Source organism: Stenella coeruleoalba (assembly GCF_951394435.1).
Source record: "Stenella coeruleoalba genome assembly, contig: scaffold_62, whole genome shotgun sequence".
Taxonomy (NCBI): domain Eukaryota; kingdom Metazoa; phylum Chordata; class Mammalia; order Artiodactyla; family Delphinidae; genus Stenella; species Stenella coeruleoalba.
The window spans coordinates 1,267,082-1,285,727 of record NW_027646189.1 but is presented as its reverse complement, the minus strand read 5'-3'; the positions used below and the strand labels follow the sequence as shown (position 1 = coordinate 1,285,727).

The 18,646-nt window shown below is 43.8% G+C and overlaps 1 long non-coding RNA gene across 3 annotated transcripts in view; it reads right to left on the bottom strand.

The window, feature by feature from the left end:
• LOC307181269 overlaps positions 1 to 18,646 on the bottom strand; it is a 1,277,915-nt gene that overhangs the window by 50,659 nt on the left and 1,208,610 nt on the right. The window lies entirely within an intron of this gene.

Genomic DNA, 18,646 nt, shown 5'->3' with positions numbered 1-18,646 from the left:
CCAACTTATGCTTGCTTAAGGGTAAAGGTGAGTTGGGGTGCTGCATAAAACCAGAGATTGAAATGAGCACAGATAAAGTTCCTTAAGCCAAATATGGAATAGACAAGAGCTACTCCTTGCTCAACGAAATGGACTCAACACCGCATATTAAACGCCTAAGAATGTACCTGACTAGTAAGTATCTTAAAACCTATGGATTGCTATGTCTCCGAAAGAGAATCAAGCATGTGTACAGAGGCATAAACACAGCACTGATAGGATTGGAGAGATTCGGTGAGCAAATGAAGACCCTTTGAAGTCATATTGCATGGTACCCATTCCATGGGTTTCAAATCTCCAGGTTTAAGGTATTCTTCCTTCAGCTAAAACATGCATGTGGAACCTAGAGTATGATCAACCATGTGATTGGGAGACGTGTTCAAATATGTCTCAGTTTTCCTCCCCTGGTACTCGCGTGCAACATTCCAGATGCTTTACTAACACTCTCCCCACTTGGAGAGTCAGCGCCTTTAACCTCCTGTTTGGCCCAGTTTGAAATTTCAGCGGAAGATGAACAGGAATAGGGAGAACCAATGAGAGACTAGCTGGAGGTGTCTGGACGGGCAAATTTAACTCTCATTTCCCACCAGGAAGAGGAAATAACCAAAGGCTCAGCGTGCCGTGCAGGAACCAGATTACGGCCTGCAGCCATCCTGCGGTGTTGCGGCCAGCTCAAAAGAAAGCGAGTTGAAGAAAGCAGCTCAGGGGCACTGTAATTCACAAACCTGCAGAGTTATAAATGACAGCTATCGTCCAAAAATAGACTGAAGTAAGGCTGCCAAGAGGACTTGAAAGCGGGGCAGAATTGCAGGAAACCGATTTCAGGAGGTAGACTGGAATTGCATTGAAAGCATAGGAAAAGAGGCAGAACGTCCACAATGATGCACTTGGCCAAAAAGGGCGTATGCGTTTTTTCCTGAATATATTCAGGAAAAAACGCATACGCCCTTTTTGGCCAACCAAGCAAGCTTGCAAAGGAAATCTGCACTACAATGAAGTCTCACTTCCCCCCGGTCAAAAGGGCCATCTGAAAAAAGTGTAAAATCCAGAAAGGCAGGACAGGCCATGGAGAAATGGGAGCCTTGTTATGCTGATGGGCGGGATGTAAATTGCCAACAGACACTCGGGAGAAGTGTATGGTGTTTCCTGAAACATCTAAAAAACAAAGCAACAGAGCCTAGGGCACTTCCACTTATGGTCCTATAGCTTAGAGATATTAAAATCAAAAAGACACAGCCACCCCAAAGTTTGGGACGCCTCTGTTTACAAGAACCTCGTTTACAGTACAAGTTCAACATCGCAGAAAGTGAAAAATGGATAAAGAAGTTGTGGTACTTCCTTACAAAGCAATATCACTCAGCAATGAATTCTATGACATCAGGCCCTTAGCAGCACAATGAGTGGATTCAGGTATGATGATTCTAACTGAAATAAGTCACACAGAAAAAGAAACATCATAAGATATCAGTAATACACGGAATGTAAACTTGGCTACACAGGAACTGAATTACAGAACAGAACAGGGTCTCAAATTTAGAAAACCAACTTATGCTTTCTTAAGGGTAAAGGTGAGTTGGGGTGCTGCATAAAACCAGAGATTGAAATGAGCACAGATAAAGTTCCTTAAGCCAAATATGGAATAGACAAGAGCTACTCCTTGCTCAACGAAATGGACTCAACACCGCATATTAAACGCCTAAGAATGTACCTGACTAGTAAGTATCTTAAAACCTATGGATTGCTATGTCTCCGAAAGAGAATCAAGCATGTGTACAGGGGCATAAACGCAGCACTGATAGGATTGGAGAGGTTCAGTGACCAAATGAAGACCCTTTGAAGTCAAATTGCATGGTACCCATTCCACGGGTTTCAACTCTCCAGGTTTAAGGTATTCTTCCTTCAGCTAAAACATGCATGTGGAACCTAGAGTATGATCAACCATGTGATCGGGAGACGTGTTCAAATATGTCTCAGTTTTCCTCCCCTGGTACTCGGGTGCAACATTCCAGACGCTTTACTAACACTCTCCCCACTTGGAGAGTCAGCGCCTTTAACCTCCTGTTTGGCCCAGTTTGCAATTTCAGCGGAAGATGAACAGGAATAGGGAGAACCAATGAGAGACTAGCTGGAGGTGTCTGGACGGGCAAATTTAACTCTCATTTCCCACCAGGAAGAGGAAATAACCAAAGGCTCAGCGTGCCGTGCAGGAACCAGATTACGGCCTGAAGCCATCCTGCGTTGTTGCGGCCAGCTCACAAGAAAGCGAGTTGAAGAAAGGAGCTCAGGGACACTGTAATTCACAAACCTGCAGAGTTATAAATGACAGCTATCGTCCAAAAATAGACTGAAGTAAGGCTGCCAAGAGGACTTGAAAGCGGGGCAGAATTGCAGGAAACCGATTTCAGGAGGTAGACTGGAATTGCATTGAAAGCATAGGAAAAGAGGCAGAACGTCCACAATGATGCACTTGGCCAAAAAGGGCGTATGCATTTTTTCCTGAATATATTCAGGAAAAAACGCATACGCCCTTTTTGGCCAACCAAGCAAGCTTGCAAAGGAAATCTGCACTACAATGAAGTCTCACTTCCCCCCGGTCAAAAGGGTCATCTGAAAAAAGTGTAAAATCCAGAAAGGCAGGACAGGCCATGGAGAACTGGGAGCCTTGTTATGCTGATGGGCGGGATGTAAATTGCCAACAGACACTTGGGAGAAGTGTATGGTGTTTCCTGAAACATCTAAAAAACAAAGCAACCGAGCCTAGGGCACTTCCACTTATGGTCCTATAGCTTAGGGAAATTAAAATCAAAAAGACACAGCCACCCGAAAGTTTGGGACGCCTCTGTTAACAAGAACCTCGTTTACCGTACAAGTTCAATATGACAGAAAGTGAAAAATGGATAAAGAACTTGCGGTACTTACGTACAATGCAGTATCACTCAGCAATGAAATCTATGTCATCAGGCCCTTAGCAGCACAATGAGTGGATTCAGGTATGATGATTCTAACTGAAATAAGTCACACAGAAAAAGAAACATCATAAGATATCAGTAATATACGGAATAAACTTGGCTACACAGGAAATGAATTACAGAACAGAACAGGGTCTCAAATTTAGAAAACCAACTTATGCTTGCTTAAGGGTAAAGGTGAGTTGGGGTGCTGCATAAAACCAGAGATTGAAATGAGCACAGATAAAGTTCCTTAAGCCAAATATGGAATAGACAAGAGCTACTCCTTGCTCAATGAAATGGACTCAACACCGCATATTAAATGCCTAAGAATGTACCTGACTAGTAAGTATCTTAAAAGCTATGGATTGCTATGTCTCCGAAAGGGAATCAAGCATGAGTACAGGGGCATAAGCGCAGCAGTGATAGGATTGGAGAGGTTCGGTGAGCAAATGAAGACCCTTTGAAGTCATATTGCATGGTACCCATTCCACGGGTTTCAACTACCCAGGTTTAAGGTATTCTTCCTTCAGCTAAAACATGCATGTGGAACCTAGAGTATGATCAACCATGTGAACGGGAGACATGTTCAAATATGTCTCAGTTTTCGTACCCTGGTACTCGGGTGCAACATTCCAGACGCTTTACTAACACTCTCCCGACTTGGAGAGTCAGTCCCTTTAACCTCTTGTTCCGCCCAGTTTGCAATTTCTGCGGAAGATGAACAGGAATAGCGAAAACCAATGAGAGACTAGCTGGAGGTGTCTGGACGGGCAAATTTAACTCTCATTTCCCACCAGGAAGAGGAATTAACCAAAGGCTTAGCGTGCCGTGCCGGAACCAGATTAGGGCCTGAAGCCATCCTGCGGTGTTGCGGCCAGCTCACAAGAAAGCGAGTTGAAGAAAGGAGCTCAGGGCACTGTAATTCACAAACCTGCAGAGTTATAAATGACAGCTATCGTCCAAAAATATACTGAAGTAAGGCTGCCAAGAGGACTTGAAAACGGGGTAGAATTGCAGGAAACCGATTTCAGGAGGTAGACTGGAATTGCATTGAAAGCATAGGAAAAGAGGCAGAGCGTCCACAATGATGCACTTGGCCAAAAAGGGCGTATGCGTTTTTTCCTGAATATATTCAGGAAAAAACGCATACGCCCTTTTTGGCTAACCAAGCAAGCTTGCAAAGGAAATCTGCACTACAATGAAGTCTCACTTCCCCCCGGTCAAACGGGCCATCTGAAAAAAGCGTAAAATCCAGAAAGGCAGGACAGGCCATGGAGAACTGGGAGCCTTGTTATGCTGATGGGCGGGATGTAAATTGCCAACAGACACTCGGGAGAAGGGTATGGTGTTTCCTGAAACATCTAAAAAACAAAGCAACAGAGCCTAGGGCACTTCCACTTATGGTCCTTTAGCTTAGGGAAATTAAAATCAAAAAGACACAGCCACCCCAAAGTTTGGGACGCCTCTGTTTACAAGAACTTCGGTTACCGTACAAGTTCAATATCACTGAAAGTGAAAAATGGATAAAGAACTTGTGGTACTTACGTACAATGCAGTATCACTCAGCAATGAAATCTATGTCATCAGGCCCGTAGCAGCATAATGAGTGGATTCAGGTACGATGATTCTAACTGAAATAAGTCACACAGAAAAAGAAACATCATAAGATATCACTAATACACGGAATGTAAACTTGGCTACACAGGAACTGAATTACAGAACAGAACAGGGTCTCAAATTTAGAAAACCAACTTATGCTTGCTTAAGGGTAAAGGTGAGTTGGGGTGCTGCATAAAACCAGAGATCGAAATGAGCACAGATAAAGTTCCTTAAGCCAAATATGGAATAGACAAGAGCTACTCCTTGCTCAACGAAATGGACTCAACACCGCATATTAAACGCCTAAGAATGTACCTGACTAGTAAGTATCTTAAAACCTATGGATTGCTATGTCTCCGAAAGAGAATCAAGCATGTGTACAGGGGCATAAACGCAGCAGTGATAGGATTGGAGATGTTCAGTGAGCAAATGAAGACCCTTTGAAGTCATATTGCATGGTACCCATTACACGGGTCTCAACTCTCCAGGTTTAAGGTATTCTTCCTTCAGCTAAAATATGCATGTGGAACCCAGAGTATGATCAACCGTGTGAATCGGAGACGTGTTCAAATATATCTCAGTTTTCCTCTCCTGGTACTCTTGTGCAACATTCCAGATGCTTTACTAACACTCTCCCCACTTGGAGAGTCAGCGCCTTTAACCACCTGTTTGGCCCAGTTTGCAATTTCTGCGGAAGATGAACAGGAATAGGGAGAACCAATGAGACACTAGCTGGAGGTGTCTGGACACGGAAATTTAACTCTCATTTCCCACCAGGAAGAGGAAATAACCAAAGGCTCAGCGTGCCGTGCCGGAACAAGATTAGGGCCTGAAGCCATCCTGCGGTGTTGCGGCCAGCTCACAAGAAAGCGAGTTGAAGAAAGGAGCTCAGGGACACTGTAATTCACAAACCTGCAGAGTTATAAATGACAGCTATCGTCCAAAAATATAATGAAGTAAGGCTGCCAAGAGGACTTGAAAGCAGGGCAGAATTGCAGGAAACCGATTTCAGGAGGTAGACTGGAATTGCATTGAAAGCATAGGAAAAGAGGCAGAGCGTCCACAATGATGCACTTGGCCAAAAAGGACGTATGCGTTTGTTCCTGAATATATTCAGGAAAAAACGCATACGCCCTTTTTGGCCAACCAAGCAAGCTTGCAAAGGAAATCTGCACTACAATGAAGTCTCACTTCCCCCCGGTTAAACGGGCCATCTGAAAAAAGCGTAAAATCCAGAAAGGCACGACAGGCCATGGAGAACTGAGAGCCTTGTTATGCTGATGGGCGGGATGTAAATTGCCAACAGACACTCGGGAGAAGTGTATGGTGTTTCCTGAAACATCTAAGAAACAAAGCAACAGAGCCTAGGGCACTTCCACTTATGGTCCTATAGCTTAGGGAAATTAAAATCAAAAAGACACAGCCACCCCAAAGTTTGGGACGCCTCTGTTTACAGGAACCTCGTTTACCGAACAAGTTCAATATCACAGAAAGTGAAAAATGGATAAAGAACTTGTGGTACTTACGTACAATGCAGTATCACTCAGCAATGAAATCTATGTCATCAGGCCCGTAGCAGCATAATGAGTGGATTCAGGTACGATGATTCTAACTGAAATAAGTCACACAGAAAAAGAAACATCATAAGATATCACTAATACACGGAATGTAAACTTGGCTACACAGGAACTGAATTCCAAAACAGAACAGGGTCTCAAATTTAGAAAACCATCTTATGCTTGCTTAAGGGGAAAGGTGAGTTGGGGTGCTGCATAAAACCAGAGATTGAAATGAGCACAGATAAATTTCCTTAAGCCAAATATGGAATAGAAAAGAGCTACTCCTTGCTCAACGAAATGGACTCAACATCCCATATTAAACGCCTAAGAATGTACCTGACTAGTAAGTATCTTAAAACCTATGGATTGCTATGTCTCCAAAAGAGAATCAAGTGTGTGTACAGGGGCATAATCGCAGCAGTGATAGGATTGGAGACGTTCCGTGAGCAAATGAAGACCCTTTGAAGTCATATTGCATGGTACCCATTCCACGGGTCTCAACTCTCCAGGTTTAAGGTATTCTTCCTTCTGCTAAAACATGCATGTGGAACCCAGAGTATGATCAACCGTGTGAACGGGAGACGTGTTCAAATATGTCTCAGTTTTCCTCCCCTGGTACTTGAGTGCAACATTCAAGACGCTTTACTAACATTCTCCCCACTTGGAGAGTCAGCGCCTTTAACCTCCTGTTTGGCCCAGTTTGCAATTTCTGCGGAAGATGAACAGGAATAGGGAGAACCAATGAGAGACTAGCTGGAGGTGTCTGGACGGGCAAATTTAACTCTCATTTCCCACCAGGAAGAGGAAATAACCAAAGGCTCAGCGTGCCATGCCGGAACCAGATTAGGGCCTGAAGCCATCCTGCGGTGTTGCGGCCAGCTCAAAAGAAAGCGAGTTGAAGAAAGGAGCTCAGGGGCAGTGTAATTCACAAACCTGCAGAGTTATAAATGACAGCTATCGTCCAAAAATATACTGAAGGAAGGCTGCCAAGAGGACTTGAAAGCAGGGCAGAATTGCAGGAAACCGATTTCAGGAGGTAGACTGGAATTGCATTGAAAGCATAGGAAAAGAGGCAGAACGTCCACAATGATGCACTTGGCCAAAAAGGGCGTATGCGTTTTTTCCTGAATATATTCAGGAAAAAACGCATACGCCCTTTTTGGCCAACCAACCAAGCTTGCAAAGGAAATCTGCACTACAATGAAGTCTCACTTCCCCCCGGTCAAAAGGGCCATCTGAAAAAGGTGTAAAATCCAGAAAGGCAGGACAGGCCATGGAGAACTGGGAGCCTTGTTATGCTGATGGGCGGTATGGAAATTGCCAACAGACACTCGGGAGAAGTGTATGGTGTTTCCTGAAACATCTAAAAAACAAAACAACAGAGCCTAGGGCACTTCCACTTATGGTCCTATAGCTTAGGGAAATTAAAATCAAAAAGACACAGCCACCCCAAAGTTTGGGACACCTCTGATTACAAGAACCTCGGTTACCGTACAAGTTCAATATCACTGAAAGTGAAAAATGGATAAAGAACTTGTGGTACTTACGTACAATGCAGTATCACTCAGCAATGAAATGTATGTCATCAGGCCCGTAGCAGCATAATGAGTGGATTCAGGTACGATGATTCTAACTGAAATAAGTCACACAGAAAAAGAAACATCATAAGATATCACTAATACACGGAATGTAAACTTGGCTACACAGGAACTGAATTACAGAACAGAACAGGGTCTCAAATTTAGAAAACCAACTTATGCTTGCTTAAGGGGAAAGGTGAGTTGGGGAGCTGCATAAAACCAGAGATCGAAATGAGCACAGATAAAGTTCCTTAAGCCAAATATGGAATAGACAAGAGCTACTCCTTGCTCAACGAAATGGACTCAACACCGCATATTAAACGCCTAAGAATGTACCTGACTAGTAAGTATCTTAAAACCTATGGATTGCTATGTCTCCGAAAGAGAATCAAGCATGTGTACAGGGGCATAAACGCAGCAGTGATAGGATTGGAGAGGTTCGCTGAGCAAATGAAGACCCATTGAAGTCATATTGCATGGTACCCATTCCACGGGTTTCAACTACCCACGTTTAAGGTATTCTTCCTTCAGCTAAAACATGCATGTGGAACCTAGAGTATGATCAACCATGTGATCGGGAGACGTGTTCAAATATGTCTCAGTTTTCCTCCCCTGGTACTTCGGTGCAACATTCCAGACGCTTTACTAACACTCTCCCAACTTGGAGAGTCAGCGCCTTTAACCTCCTGTTTGGCCCAGTTTGCAATTTCTGCGGAAGATGAACAGGAATAGGGAGAACCAATGAGAGACTAGCTGGAGGTGTCTGGACGGGCAAATTTAACTCACATTTCCCACCAGGAAGAGCAAATAACCAAAGGCTCAGCGTGCCGTGCCGGAACCAGATTAGGGCCTGAAGCCATCCTGCGGTGTTGAGGTCAGCTCAAAAGAAAGCGAGTTGAAGAAAGGAGCTCAGGGGCACTGTAATTCACAAACCTGCAGAGTTATAAATGACAGCTATCGTCCAAAAATATACTGAAGTAAGGCTGCCAAGAGGACTTGAAAGCGGGGCAGAATTGCAGGAAACCGATTTCAGGAGGTAGACTGGAATTGCATTGAAAGCATAGGAAAAGAGGCAGAAAGTCCACAATGATGCACTTGGCCAAAAAGGGCGTATGCGTTTTTTCCTGAATATATTCCAGAAAAAAACGCATACGCCCTTTTTGGCCAACCAAGCAAGTTTGCAAAGGAAATCTGCACTACAATGAAGTCTCACTTCCCCCCGGTCAAAAGAGCCATCTGAAAAAAGTGTAAAATCCAGAAAGGCAGGACAGGCCATGGAGAACTGGGAGCCTTGTTATGCTGATGGGCGGGATGTAAATTGCCAACACACACACAGGAGAAGTGTATGGTGTTTCCTGAAACATCTAAAAAACAAAGCAACAGAGCCTAGGGCACTTCCACTTATGGTCCTATAGCTCAGGGAAATTAAAATCAAAAAGACACAGCCACCCCAAAGTTTGGGACGCCTCTGTTTACAAGAACCTCGTTTACCGTACAAGTTCAATATCACAGAAAGTGAAAAATGGATAAAGAACTTGTGGTACTTACGTACAATGCAGTATCACTCAGCAATGAAATCTATGTCATCAGGCCCTTTGCAGCACAATGAATGGATTCAGGTATGATGATTCTAACTGAAATAAGTCACACAGAAAAAGAAACATCATAAGATATCAGTAATACACGGAATGTAAACTTGGCTACACAGGAACTGAATTACAGAACAGAACAGGGTCTCAAATTTAGAAAACCAACTTATGCTTGCTTAAGGGTAAAGGTGAGTTGGGGTGCTGCATAAAACCAGAGATTGAAATGAGCACAGATAAAGTTCCTTAAGCCAAATATGGAATAGACAAGAGCTACTCCTTGCTCAACGAAATGGACTCAAGACCGCATATTAAACGCCTAAGAATGTACCTGACTAGTAAGTATCTTAAAACCTATGGATTGCTATGTCTCCGAAAGAGAATCAAGCATGTGTACAGAGGCATAAACACAGCACTGATAGGATTGGAGAGATTCGGTGAGCAAATGAAGACCCTTTGAAGTCATATTGCATGGTACCCATTCCATGGGTTTCAAATCTCCAGGTTTAAGGTATTCTTCCTTCAGCTAAAACATGCATGTGGAACCTAGAGTATGATCAACCATGTGATTGGGAGACGTGTTCAAATATGTCTCAGTTTTCCTCCCCTGGTACTCGCGTGCAACATTCCAGATGCTTTACTAACACTCTCCCCACTTGGAGAGTCAGCGCCTTTAACCTCCTGTTTGGCCCAGTTTGAAATTTCAGCGGAAGATGAACAGGAATAGGGAGAACCAATGAGAGACTAGCTGGAGGTGTCTGGACGGGCAAATTTAACTCTCATTTCCCACCAGGAAGAGGAAATAACCAAAGGCTCAGCGTGCCGTGCAGGAACCAGATTACGGCCTGCAGCCATCCTGCGGTGTTGCGGCCAGCTCAAAAGAAAGCGAGTTGAAGAAAGCAGCTCAGGGGCACTGTAATTCACAAACCTGCAGAGTTATAAATGACAGCTATCGTCCAAAAATAGACTGAAGTAAGGCTGCCAAGAGGACTTGAAAGCGGGGCAGAATTGCAGGAAACCGATTTCAGGAGGTAGACTGGAATTGCATTGAAAGCATAGGAAAAGAGGCAGAACGTCCACAATGATGCACTTGGCCAAAAAGGGCGTATGCGTTTTTTCCTGAATATATTCAGGAAAAAACGCATACGCCCTTTTTGGCCAACCAAGCAAGCTTGCAAAGGAAATCTGCACTACAATGAAGTCTCACTTCCCCCCGGTCAAAAGGGCCATCTGAAAAAAGTGTAAAATCCAGAAAGGCAGGACAGGCCATGGAGAAATGGGAGCCTTGTTATGCTGATGGGCGGGATGTAAATTGCCAACAGACACTCGGGAGAAGTGTATGGTGTTTCCTGAAACATCTAAAAAACAAAGCAACAGAGCCTAGGGCACTTCCACTTATGGTCCTATAGCTTAGAGATATTAAAATCAAAAAGACACAGCCACCCCAAAGTTTGGGACGCCTCTGTTTACAAGAACCTCGTTTACAGTACAAGTTCAACATCGCAGAAAGTGAAAAATGGATAAAGAAGTTGTGGTACTTCCTTACAAAGCAATATCACTCAGCAATGAATTCTATGACATCAGGCCCTTAGCAGCACAATGAGTGGATTCAGGTATGATGATTCTAACTGAAATAAGTCACACAGAAAAAGAAACATCATAAGATATCAGTAATACACGGAATGTAAACTTGGCTACACAGGAACTGAATTACAGAACAGAACAGGGTCTCAAATTTAGAAAACCAACTTATGCTTTCTTAAGGGTAAAGGTGAGTTGGGGTGCTGCATAAAACCAGAGATTGAAATGAGCACAGATAAAGTTCCTTAAGCCAAATATGGAATAGACAAGAGCTACTCCTTGCTCAACGAAATGGACTCAACACCGCATATTAAACGCCTAAGAATGTACCTGACTAGTAAGTATCTTAAAACCTATGGATTGCTATGTCTCCGAAAGAGAATCAAGCATGTGTACAGGGGCATAAACGCAGCACTGATAGGATTGGAGAGGTTCAGTGACCAAATGAAGACCCTTTGAAGTCAAATTGCATGGTACCCATTCCACGGGTTTCAACTCTCCAGGTTTAAGGTATTCTTCCTTCAGCTAAAACATGCATGTGGAACCTAGAGTATGATCAACCATGTGATCGGGAGACGTGTTCAAATATGTCTCAGTTTTCCTCCCCTGGTACTCGGGTGCAACATTCCAGACGCTTTACTAACACTCTCCCCACTTGGAGAGTCAGCGCCTTTAACCTCCTGTTTGGCCCAGTTTGCAATTTCAGCGGAAGATGAACAGGAATAGGGAGAACCAATGAGAGACTAGCTGGAGGTGTCTGGACGGGCAAATTTAACTCTCATTTCCCACCAGGAAGAGGAAATAACCAAAGGCTCAGCGTGCCGTGCAGGAACCAGATTACGGCCTGAAGCCATCCTGCGTTGTTGCGGCCAGCTCACAAGAAAGCGAGTTGAAGAAAGGAGCTCAGGGGCACTGTAATTCACAAACCTGCAGAGTTATAAATGACAGCTATCGTCCAAAAATATACTGAAGTAAGGCTGCCAAGAGGACTTGAAAGTGGTGCAGAATTGCAGGAACCCGATTTCAGGAGGTAGACTGGAATTGCATTGAAAGCATAGGAAAAGAGGCAGAACGTCCACAAATGATGCACTTGGCGAAAAAGGGCGTATGCGTTTTTTCCTGAATATATTCAGGAAAAAACGCATACGCCCTTTTTGGCCAACCAAGCAAGCTTGCAAAGGAAATCTGCACTACAGTGAAGTCTCACTTCCCCCCGGTCAAAAGGGCCATCTGAAAAAAGTGTATAATCCAGAAAGGCAGGACAGGCCATGGAGAACTGGGAGCCTTGTTCTGCTGATGGGCGGGATGTAAATTGCCAACAGACACTCGGGAGAAGTGTATGGTGTTTCCTGAAACATCTAAAAAACAAAGCAACAGAGCCTAGGGCACTTCCACTTATGGTCCTATAGCTTAGGGAAATTAAAATCAAAAAGACACAGCCACCCCAAAGTTTGGGACGCCTCTATTTACAAGAACCTCGTTTACAGTACAAGTTCAACATCGCAGTAAGTGAAAAATGGATAAAGAAGTTGTGGTATTTACTTACAAAGCAATATCACTCAGCAATGAAATCTATGTCATCAGGCCCTTAGCTGCACAATGAGTGGATTCAGGTACGTTGAGTCTAACTGAAATAAGTCACACAGAAAAAGAAACATCATAAGATATCAGTAATACACGGAATGTAAACTTGGGTACACAGGAACTGAATTACAGAACAGAACAGGGTCTCAAATTTAGAAAACCAACTTATGCTTGCTTAAGGGGAAAGGTGAGTTGGGGTGCTGCATAAAACCAGAGATTGAAATGAGCACAGATAAAGTTCCTTAAGCCAAATATGGAATAGACAAGAGCTACTCCTTGCTCAACGAAATGGACTCAACACCCCATATTAAACGCCTAAGAATGTACCTGACTAGTAAGTATCTTAAAACCTATGGATTGCTATGTCTCCAAAAGAGAATCAAGCGTGTGTACAGGGGCATAAACGCAGCAGTGATAGGATTGGAGAGGTTCGGTGAGCAAATGAAGACCCTTTGAAGTCATATTGCATGGTACCCATTCCACGGGTTTCAACTCTCCAGGTTTAAGGTATTCTTCCTTCAGCTAAAACATGCATGTGGAACCCAGAGTATGATCAACCATGTGAACGTGAGACGTGTTCAAATATGTCTCAGATTTCGTACCCTGGTACTCGGGTGCAACATTCCAGACGCTTTACTAACACTCTCCCCACTTGGAGAGTCAGTCCCTTTAACCTCCTGTTTGGCCCAGTTTGCAATTTCTGTGGAAGATGAACAGGAATAGCGAGAACCAATGAGAGACTAGCTGGAGGTGTCTGGACGGGCAAATTTAACTCTAATTTCCCACCAGGAAGAGGAATTAACCAAAGGCTCAGCATGCCGTGCCGGAAACAGATTAGGGCCTGAAACCATCCTGCGGTGTTGCGTCCAGCTCAAAAGTAAGCGAGTTGAAGAAAGGAGCTCAGGAGCACTGTAATTCACAATCCTGCAGAGTTATAAATGACAGCTATCGTCCAAAAATATACTGAAGTAAGGCTGCCAAGAGGACTTGAAAGCGGGGCAGAATTGCAGGAAACCGATTTCAGGAGGTAGACTGGAATTGCATTGAAAGCATAGGAAAAGAGGCAGAACGTCCACAATGATGCACTTGGCCAAAAAGGGCGTATGCATTTTTTCCTGAATATATTCAGGAAAAAACGCATATACACTTTTTGGCCAACCAAGCAAGTTTGCAAAGGAAATCTGCACTACAATGAAGTCTCACTTCCCCCCGGTCAAAAGGGCCATCTGAAAAAAGTGTAAAATCCAGAAAGGCTGGACAGGCCATGGAGAACTGGGAGCCTTGTTATGCTGATGGGCGGGATGTAAATTGCCAACAGACACTTGGGAGAAGTGTATGGTGTTTCCTGAAACATCTAAAAAACAAAGCAACAGAGCCTAGGGCACTTCCACTTATGGTCCTATAGCTTAGGGATATTAAAATCAAAAAGACACAGCCACCCCAAAGTTTGGGACGCCTCTATTTACAAGAACCTAGTTTACAGTACAAGTTCAACATCGCAGAAAGTGAAAAATGGATAAAGAAGTTGTGGTATTTACTTACAAAGCAATATCACTCAGCAATGAATTCTATGTCATCAGGCCCTTAGCAGCACAATGAGTGGATTCAGGTATGATGATTCTAACTGAAATAAGTCACACAGAAAAAGAAACATCATAAGATATCAGTAATACACGGAATGTAAACTTGGCTACACAGGAACTGAATTACAGAACAGAACAGGGTCTCAAATTTAGAAAACCAACTTATGCTTGCTTAAGGGGAAAGGTGAGTTGGGGTGCTGCATAAAACCAGAGATTGAAATGAGCACAGATAAAGTTCCTTAAGCCAAATATGGAATAGACAAGAGCTACTCCATGCTCAGCGAAATGGACTCAACACCGCATATTAAACGCCTAAGAATGTACCTGACTAGTAAGTATCTTAAAACCTATGGATTGCTATGTCTCCGAAAGAGAATCAAGCGTGTGTACAGGGGCATAAACGCAGCAGTGATAGGATTGGAGAGGTTCGGTGAGCAAATAAAGACCCTTTGAAGTCATATTGCATGGTACCCATTCCACGGGTTTCAACTACCCAGGTTTAAAGTATTCTTCCTTCAGCTAAAACATGCATGTGGAACCTAGAGTATGATCAACGATGTGATCGGGAGACGTGTTCAAATATGTCTCAGTTTTCCTCCCCTGGTACTCGGGTGCAACATTCCAGACGCTTTACTAACACTCTCCCAACTTGGAGAGTCAGTCCCTTTAACCTCCTGTTTGGCCCAGTTTGCAATTTCTGCGGAAGATGAACAGGAATAGCGAGAACCAATGAGAGACTAGCTGGAGGTGTCTGGACGGGCAAATTTAACTCTCATTTCCCACCAGGAAGAGGAATTAACCAAAGGCTCAGCGTGCCGTGCCGGAACCAGATTAGTGCCTGAAGCCATCCTGCGGTGTTGCGTCCAGCTCAAAAGAAAGCGAGTTGAAGAAAGGAGCTCAGGGGCACTGTAATTCACAATCCTGCAGAGTTATAAATGACAGCTATCGTCCAAAAATATACTGAAGTAAGGCTGCCAAGAGGACTTGAAAGCGGGGCAGAAATGCAGGAAACCGATTTCAGGAGGTAGACTGGAATTGCATTGAAAGCATAGGAAAAGAGGCAGAACGTCCACAATGATGCACTTGGCCAAAAAGGGCGTATGCGTTTTTTCCTGAATATATTCAGGAAAAAACGCATATACACTTTTTGGCCAACCAAGCAAGTTTGCAAAGGAAATCTGCACTACAATGAAGTCTCACTTCCCCCCGGTCAAAAGGGCCATCTGAAAAAAGTGTAAAATCCAGAAAGGCTGGACAGGCCATGGAAAACTGGGAGACTTGTTATGCTGATGGGCGGGATGTAAATTGCCAACAGACACTCAGGAGAAGTGTATGGTGTTTCCTGAAACATCTAAAAAACAAAGCAACAGAGCCTAGGGCACTTCCACTTATGGTCCTATAGCTTAGGGATATTAAAATCAGAAAGACACAGCCACCCCAAAGTTTGGGACGCCTCTGTTTACAAGAACCTCGTTTACAGTACAAGTTCAACATCGCAGAAAGTGAAAAATGGATAAAGAAGTTGTGGTATTTACTTACAAAGCAATATCACTCAGCAATGAATTCTATGTCATCAGGCCCTTAGCAGCACAATGAGTGGATTCAGGTATGATGATTCTAACTGAAATAAGTCACACAGAAAAAGAAACATCATAAGATATCAGTAATACACGGAATGTAAACTTGGGTACACAGGAACTGAATTACAGAACAGAACAGGGTCTCAAATTTAGAAAACCAACTTATGCTTGCTTAAGGGGAAAGGTGAGTTGGGGTGCTGCATAAAACCAGAGATTGAAATGAGCACAGATAAAGTTCCTTAAGCCAAATATGGAATAGACAAGAGCTACTCCATGCTCAGCGAAATGGACTCAACACCGCATATTAAACGCCTAAGAATGTACCTGACTAGTAAGTATCTTAAAACCTATGGATTGCTATGTCTCCGAAAGAGAATCAAGCGTGTGTACAGGGGCATAAACGCAGCAGTGATAGGATTGGAGAGGTTCGGTGAGCAAATAAAGACCCTTTGAAGTCATATTGCATGGTACCCATTCCACGGGTTTCAACTACCCAGGTTTAAAGTATTCTTCCTTCAGCTAAAACATGCATGTGGAACCTAGAGTATGATCAACGATGTGATCGGGAGACGTGTTCAAATATGTCTCAGTTTTCCTCCCCTGGTACTCGGGTGCAACATTCCAGACGCTTTACTAACACTCTCCCGACTTGGAGAGTCAGTCCCTTTAACCTCCTGTTTGGCCCAGTTTGCAATTTCTGCGGAAGATGAACAGGAATAGCGATAACCAATGAGAGACTAGCTGGAGGTGTCTGGACGGGCAAATTTAACTCTCATTTCCCACCAGGAAGAGGAATTAACCAAAGGCTCAGCGTGCCGTGCCGGAACCAGATTAGGGCCTGAAGCCATCCTGCGGTGTTGCGTCCAGCTCAAAAGAAAGCGAGTTGAAGAAAGGAGCTCAGGGGCACTGTAATTCACAATCCTGCAGAGTTATAAATGACAGCTATCGTCCAAAAATATACTGAAGTAAGGCTGCCAAGAGGACTTGAAAGCGGGGCAGAATTGCAGGAAACCGATTTCAGGAGGTAGACTGGAATTGCATTGAAAGCATAGGAAAAGAGGCAGAACGTCCACAATGATGCACTTGGCCAAAAAGGGCGTATGCGTTTTTTCCTGAATATATTCAGGAAAAAACGCATACGCCCTTTTTGGCCAACCAAGCAAGCTTGCAAAGGGAATCTGCAGTACAATGAAGTCTCACTTCCCCCCGGTCAAAAGGGCCATCTGAAAAAAGTGTAAAATCCAGAAAGGCAGGACAGGCCATGGAGAACTGGGAGCCTTGTTATGCTGATGGGCGGGATGTAAATTGACAACAGACACTCGGGAGAAGTGTATGGTGTTTCCTGAAACATCTAAAAAACAAAGCAACAGAGCCTAGGGCACTTCCACTTATGGTCCTATAGCTTAGGGAAATTAAAATCAAAAAGACACAGTCACCCCAAAGTTTGGGAGCCTCTGTTTACAAGAACCTCGTTTACAGTACAAGTTCAACATCGCAGAAAGTGAAAAATGGATAAAGAAGTTGTGGTATTTACTTACAAAGCAATATCACTCAGCAATGAAATCTATGTCATCAGGCCATTAGCAGCACAATGAGTGGATTCAGGTACGATGACTCTAACTGAAATAAATCACACAGAAAAGGAAACATCATAAGATATCACTAATACACGGAATGTAAACTTGGCTACACAGGAAGTGAATTCCAAAACAGAACAGGGTCTCAAATTTAGAAAACCAACTTATGCTTGCTTAAGGGGAAAGGTGAGTTGGGGTGCTGCATAAAACCAGAGATTGAAATGAGCACAGATAAAGTTCCTTAAGCCAAATATGGAATAGTCAAGAGCTACTCCTTGCTCAACGAAATGGACTCAACACCCCATATTAAACGCCTAAGAATGTATCTGACTAGTAAGTATCTTAAAACCTATGGATTGCTATGTCTCCAAAAGAGAATCAAGCGTGTGTACAGGGGCATAAACGCAGCAGTGATAGGATTGGAGAGGTTCGGTGAGCAAATGAAGACCCTTTGAAGTCATATTGCATGGTACCGATTACACGGGTCTTAACTCTCTAGGTTTAAGGTACTCTTCCTTCAGCTAAAACATGCATGTGGAACCCAGAGTATGATCAACCATGTGAACGGGAGACGTGTTCAAATATGTCTCAGTTTTCCTCCCCTGGTACTCGCGTGCAACATTCCAGACGCTTTACTAACACTCTCCCCACTTGGAGAGTCAGCGCCTTTAACCTCCTGTTTGGCCCAGTTTGCAATTTCTGCGGAAGATGAACAGGAATAGGGAGAACCAATGAGAGGCTAGCTGGAGGTGTCTGGACGGGCAAATTTAACTCTCATTTCCCACCAGGAAGAGGAAATAACCAAAGGCTCAGCGTGCCGTGCCGGAACCAGATTAGGGCCTGAAGCCATCCTGCGGTGTTGCGGCCAGCTCAAAACAAAGCGAGTTGAAGAAAGGAGTTCAGGGGCACTGTAATTCACAAACCTGCAGAGTTATAAATGAAAGCTATCGTCCAAAAATATACTGAAGTAAGGCTGCCAAGAGGACTTGAAAGCGGGGCAGAATTGCAGGAAACTGATTTCAGGAGGTAGACTGGAATAGCATTGAAAACATAGGAAAAGAGGCAGAACGTCCACAATGATGCACTTGGCCAAAAAGGGCGTATGAGTTTTTTCCTGAATATATTCAGCAAAAAACGCATACGCACTTTTTGGCCAACCAAGCAAGCTTGCAAAGGGAATCTGCACTGCAATGAAGTCTCACTTCCCCCCGGTCAAAAGGGCCATCTGAAAAAAGTGTAAAATCCAGAAAGGCAGGACAGGCCATGGAGAACTGGGAGCCTTGTTATGCTGATGGGCGGGATGTAAATTGCCAACAGACACTCAGGAGAAGTGTATGGTGTTTCCTGAAACAGCTAAAAAACAAAGCAACAGAGCCTAGGGCACTTCCACTTATGGTCCTAGAGCTTAGGGAAATTAAAATCAAAAA